The sequence below is a fragment of the Brienomyrus brachyistius genome, chromosome 2, assembly GCF_023856365.1.
Source record: "Brienomyrus brachyistius isolate T26 chromosome 2, BBRACH_0.4, whole genome shotgun sequence".
NCBI lineage: Eukaryota > Metazoa > Chordata > Actinopteri > Osteoglossiformes > Mormyridae > Brienomyrus > Brienomyrus brachyistius.
In genome coordinates this window covers 42,853,457-42,859,456 of record NC_064534.1, presented here as the reverse complement: position 1 = coordinate 42,859,456, position 6,000 = coordinate 42,853,457, and the positions used below count along the sequence as shown (strand labels likewise).

The 6,000-nt window shown below is 44.5% G+C and overlaps 5 non-coding genes across 5 annotated transcripts; all 5 read right to left on the bottom strand.

Annotated features, from left to right (window-relative positions):
* Positions 1–995: 995 nt before the first annotated feature.
* On the bottom strand, positions 996–1,114 carry LOC125733517 (5S ribosomal RNA). Its single transcript, XR_007392861.1, has one exon. It is a non-coding gene; the product is annotated as a 5S ribosomal RNA (ribosomal RNA).
* Positions 1,115–2,189: 1,075 nt separating this feature from the next.
* Positions 2,190–2,308, bottom strand: LOC125736807 (5S ribosomal RNA). Its single transcript, XR_007396075.1, has one exon. It is a non-coding gene; the product is annotated as a 5S ribosomal RNA (ribosomal RNA).
* A 1,081-nt stretch (positions 2,309–3,389) lies between these two features.
* LOC125735865 (5S ribosomal RNA) lies at positions 3,390–3,508 on the bottom strand. The gene has a single exon (XR_007395150.1). It is a non-coding gene; the product is annotated as a 5S ribosomal RNA (ribosomal RNA).
* A 1,075-nt stretch (positions 3,509–4,583) lies between these two features.
* On the bottom strand, positions 4,584–4,702 carry LOC125735879 (5S ribosomal RNA). The gene has a single exon (XR_007395163.1). It is a non-coding gene; the product is annotated as a 5S ribosomal RNA (ribosomal RNA).
* Positions 4,703–5,788: 1,086 nt separating this feature from the next.
* On the bottom strand, positions 5,789–5,907 carry LOC125737079 (5S ribosomal RNA). The gene has a single exon (XR_007396345.1). It is a non-coding gene; the product is annotated as a 5S ribosomal RNA (ribosomal RNA).
* Between the last annotated feature and the right edge of the window lie 93 nt (positions 5,908–6,000).

The following is a 6,000-nucleotide window of genomic DNA, read 5'->3' as shown; positions in this document are numbered from 1 at the left end:
TTTTTTTTTTTTATCTGACTCACACTGCAGCACCACCATCCAATCGGCAGCGCCGCACCCACACCACACATTCACCAAACTACTCAGCCGGCAGCCTACCACAATTATTCCATTCTTTCCGCATCCGCACACTTCCTTCTCTTTAAGTCCTTTTCACTACCGAACAGGTTAATCGCCGCACGTCCCCCGCCGGCAAACATTACTCATTTGCCTACCGCATGCAGGCTTCTCTTAAAGACCCTCTGTTATCAACTCCGCTAACAGCCACAAAATCTCCGCCGCACGAAGCCCACTGGTTGCTGTTGAATCACATGCTTCCCCAAAACGTCGCGCTGTCAGAACACTGGGAGCTACACACGCCAACAAGTCCATACTGCAGGCTGCAGCCAGAACAATTTTCTACATTGAAACATCGACGGCCTCTTCTCTCTAAAAATTCACCAGACCGCTTCTACCACCAGCAAAGAAGTTTCCATCCCTAATTCCTCTGTGATTCCCACTAACCTAAACATTAAGCTGGCATTGAAGGGTGTGAATTATCCCGGCCAACCTGCTCTTTTAAATACAGCTTTTAGCAAGTTTTGAAAGGAGGAGAAGAGCAGACCTTGCTATGCCAACAATATCAAGTTGTCTGTGGCGAAGTGGTTTTTGCATAGAAAACAAAGCGGTGAGTTGAAGAGGAATTATATCAGTACTTTGTTTAAAACTGTGTGTAAAAAGCTGTCTCTTTATTATTAACAATAAGTTGTAAAACGTGAATGGGGAGTGACAGTCTTCAAGTTTGTGAGAAGATCGTGCCCTGGTGGAATAAAGGCACGAACAGCTTACAGCACCTAGAATTACCAGGCAGTATTTAGAGTAAAACGTGTGTAAAAGCTGCCTTTATGAATGAGAGAAAAATATATATATATATAAAATAGTAAAATGGAAGGGGAGTGATAGATTTAAATTAATCGTGAAGTGGAGCGCCCCCTGTATAAAGTAAAAGTGAGTAAAGCTTACAGCACCTGGTATTCCCAGGAGGTCTCCCATCCAAGTACTAACCAGACCCTACCCTGCTTGGTTTCCGAGATCGGATGAGATCGGGCATGTTCAGGGTGGTATGGCCATAAGCGAGAGACGTGACCAAAAACAGCCCTTTTGCATTACACGCGTCTATACATGCCAGTTAGTCCCATTGGATCCTACTCCTGGTTTTTTTTTTTTTATCTGACTCACACTGCAGCACCACCATCCAATCGGCAGCGCCGGACCCACACCAAACATTCACCAAACTACTCAGCCGGCAGCCTTCCACAATTATTCCATTCTTTCCGCATCCGCACACTTCCTTCTTTTTAACTCCTTTTCACTACCGCACAGGTTAATCGCCGCACGTCCCCCGCCGGCAAACATTACTCCTTTGCCTACTGCATGCAGGCTTCTCTTAACGACCCTCTGTTATCAACTCCGCTAACAGCCACAAAATCTCCGCCGCACGAAGCCCACTGGTAGCTGCTGAATCACATGCTTCCCCAAAACGTCGCGCTGTCAGAACACTGGGAGCTACACACACCAACAAGTCCATACTGCAGGCTGCAGCCAGAACAATTTTCTACATTCAAACATCGACGGCCTCTTCTCTCTAAAAATTCACCAGACCGCTTCTACCACCAGCAAAGAAGTTTCCATCCCTAATTCCTCTGTGATTCCCACTAACCTAAACATTAAGCTGGCATTGAAGGGTGTGAATTACCCCGGCCAATCTGTTCTTTTAAATACAGCTTTTAGCAAGTTTTGAAAGGAGAAGAGCAGAACTTGCTATGCCAATAATATCGAGTCTTCTGTGGCGAAGTGGTTTTTGCATAGAAAACAAAGCGGTCAGTTGAAGAGGAATAATATCAGTACTTTGTTTAAAACTGTGTGTAAAAAGCTGTCTCTTTATCATTAACAATAAGTTGTAAAACGTGAATGGGGAGTGACAGTCTTCAAGTTTGTGAGAAGATCGCGCCCTGGTGGAATAAAGGCACGAACAGCTTACAGCACCTAGAATTACCAGGAAGTATTTAGAGTAAAACGGTTTCTAAAAGCTGCCTTTATGAATGAGAGAAAAAAAAAATATATATATAAAATAGTAAAATGGAAGGGGAGTGATAGATTTAAATTAATCGTGAAGTGGAGCGCCCCCTGTATAAAGTAAAAGTGAGAAAAGCTTACAGCACCTGGTATTCCCAGGAGGTCTCCCATCCAAGTACTAACCAGACCCTACCCTGCTTGGCTTCAGCGATCAGATGAGATCAGGCGTGTTCAGGGTGGTATGGCCATAAGCGAGAGACGCTACAAAAAACAGCCCTTTTGCATTACACGCGTCTATACATGCCAGTTAGTCCCATTGGATCCTACTCCTGGTTTTTTTTTTTTTTTTATCTGACTCACACTGCAGCACCACCATCCAATCGGCAGCGCCGCACCCACACCAAACATTCACCAAACTACTCAGCCGGCAGCCTACCACAATTATTCCATTCTTTCCGCATCCGCACACTTCCTTCTCTTTAAGTCCTTTTCACTACCTCACAGGTTAATCGCCGCACGTCCCCCGCAGGCAAACATTACTCCTTTGCCTACCGCATGCAGGCTTCCCTTAACGACCCTCTGTTATCAACTCCGCTAACAGCCACAAAATCTCCGCCGCACGAAGCCCACTGGTAGCTGCTGAATCACATGCTTCCCCAAAACGTCGCGCTGTCAGAACACTGGGAGCTACACACACCAACAAGTCCATACTGCAGGCTGCAGCCAGAACAATTTTCTACATTCAAACATCGACGGCCTCTTCTCTCTAAAAATTCACCAGACCGCTTCTACCACCAGCAAAGAAGTTTCCATCCCTAATTCCTCTGTGATTCCCACTAACCTAAACATTAAGCTGGCATTGAAGGGTGTGAATTACCCCGGCCAATCTGTTCTTTTAAATACAGCTTTTAGCAAGTTTTGAAAGGAGAAGAGCAGAACTTGCTATGCCAATAATATCGAGTATTCTGTGGCGAAGTGGTTTTTGCATAGAAAACAAAGCGGTCAGTTGAAGAGGAATAATATCAGTACTTTGTTTAAAACTGTGTGTAAAAAGCTGTCTCTTTATCATTAACAATAAGTTGTAAAACGTGAATGGGGAGTGACAGTCTTCAAGTTTGTGAGAAGATCGCGCCCTGGTGGAATAAAGGCACGAACAGCTTACAGCACCTAGAATTACCAGGAAGTATTTAGAGTAAAACGGTTTCTAAAAGCTGCCTTTATGAATGAGAGAAAAAAAAATATATATATATATAAAATAGTAAAATGGAAGGGGAGTGATAGATTTAAATTAATCGTGAAGTGGAGCGCCCCCTGTATAAAGTAAAAGTGAGAAAAGCTTACAGCACCTGGTATTCCCAGGTGGTCTCCCATCCAAGTACTAACCAGACCCTAGCCTGCTTAGCTTCCGAGATCAGACGAGATCAGGCGTGTTCAGGGTGGTATGGCCGCAAGCGAGAGATGCTACCAAAAACAGCCCTTTTGCATTACACGCCTCTATACATGCCAGTTAGTCCCATTGGATCCTACTCCTGTTTTTTTTTTTTTTTTATCTGACTCACACTGCAGCCCCACCATCCAATCGGCAGCGCCGGACCCACACCAAACATTCACCAAACTACTCAGCCGGCAGCCTACCACAATTATTCCATTCTTTCCGCATCCGCACACTTCCTTCTTTTTAACTCCTTTTCACTACCGCACAGGTTAATCGCCGCACGTCCCCCGCCGGCAAACATTACTCCTTTGCCTACTGCATGCAGGCTTCTCTTAACGACCCTCTGTTATCAACTCCGCTAACAGCCACAAAATCTCCGCCGCACGAAGCCCACTGGTAGCTGCTGAATCACATGCTTCCCCAAAACGTCGCGCTGTCAGAACACTGGGAGCTACACACACCAAGAAGTCCATACTGCAGGCTGCAGCCAGAACAATTTTCTACATTCAAACATCGACGGCCTCTTCTCTCTAAAAATTCACCAGACCGCTTCTACCACCAGCAAAGAAGTTTCCATCCCTAATTCCTCTGTGATTCCCACTAACCTAAACATTAAGCTGGCATTGAAGGGTGTGAATTACCCCGGCCAATCTGTTCTTTTAAATACAGCTTTTAGCAAGTTTTGAAAGGAGAAGAGCAGAACTTGCTATGCCAATAATATCGAGTCTTCTGTGGCGAAGTGGTTTTTGCATAGAAAACAAAGCGGTCAGTTGAAGAGGAATAATATCAGTACTTTGTTTAAAACTGTGTGTAAAAAGCTGTCTCTTTATCATTAACAATAAGTTGTAAAACGTGAATGGGGAGTGACAGTCTTCAAGTTTGTGAGAAGATCGCGCCCTGGTGGAATAAAGGCACGAACAGCATACAGCACCTAGAATTACCAGGAAGTATTTAGAGTAAAACGGTTTCTGAAAGCTGGCTTTATGAAAGAGAGAAAAAAAATATATATATAAAATAGTAAAATGGAAGGGGAGTGATAGATTTAAATTAATCGTGAAGTGGAGCGCCCCCTGTATGAAGTAAAAGTGAGAAAAGCTTACAGCACCTGGTATTCCCAGGTGGTCTCCCATCCAAGTACTAACCAGACCCTACCTTGCTTAGCTTCCAAGATCAGACGAGATCGGGCGTGTTCAGGGTGGTATGGCCGCAAGCGAGAGATGCTACCAAAAACAGCCCTTTTGCATTACACGCCTCTATACATGCCAGTTATTCCCATTGGATCCTACTCCTGGTTTTTTTTTTTTTTTTTATCTGACTCACACTGCAGCACCACCATCCAATCGGCAGCGCCGGACCCACACCAAACATTCACCAAACTACTCAGCCGGCAGCCTACCACAATTATTCCATTCTTTCCGCATCCGCACACTTCCTTCTCTTTAAGTCCTTTTCACTACCTCACAGGTTAATCGCCGCACGTCCCCCGCCGGCAAACATTACTCATTTGCCTACCGCATGCAGGCTTCTCTTAACGACCCTCTGCTATCAACTCAGCTAACAGCCACAAAATCTCCGCCGCACGAAGCCCACTGGTAGCTGCTGAATCACATGCTTCCCGCAAAACGTCGCGCTGTCAGAACACTGGGAGCTACACACACCAAGAAGTCCATACTGCAGGCTGCAGCCAGAACAATTTTCTACATTCAAACATCGACGGCCTCTTCTCTCTAAAAATTCACCAGACCGCTTCTACCACCAGCAAAGAAGTTTCCATCCCTAATTCCTCTGTGATTCCCACTAACCTAAACATTAAGCTGGCATTGAAGGGTGTGAATTACCCCGGCCAACCTGCTCTTTTAAATACAGCTTTTAGCAAGTTTTGAAAGGAGGAGAAGAGCAGACCTTGCTATGCCAATAATATCGAGTCTTCTGTGGCGAAGTGGTTTTTGCATAGAAAACAAAGCGGTGAGTTGAAGAGGAATTATATCAGTACTTTGTTTAAAACTGTGTGTAAAAAGCTGTCTCTTTATTATTAACAATAAGTTGTAAAACGTGAATGGGGAGTGACAGTCTTCAAGTTTGTGAGAAGATCGCGCCCTGGTGGAATAAAGGCACAAACAGCTTACAGCACCTAGAATTACCAGGAAGTATTTAGAGTAAAACGGTTTCTAAAAGCTGCCTTTATGAATGAGAGAAAAAAAAATATATATATATATAAAATAGTAAAATGGAAGGGGAGTGATAGATTTAAATTAATCGTGAAGTGGAGCGCCCCCTGTATAAAGTAAAAGTGAGAAAAGCTTACAGCACCTGGTATTCCCAGGTGGTCTCCCATCCAAGTACTAACCAGACCCTAGCCTGCTTAGCTTCCGAGATCAGACGAGATTGGGCGTGTTCAGGGTGGTATGGCCGTTAGCGAGAGATGCTACCAAAAATAGCCCTTTTGCATTAAACGCCTCTATACATGCCAGTTAGTCACATTGGATCCTACTCCTGTTTTTTTTGTTTTT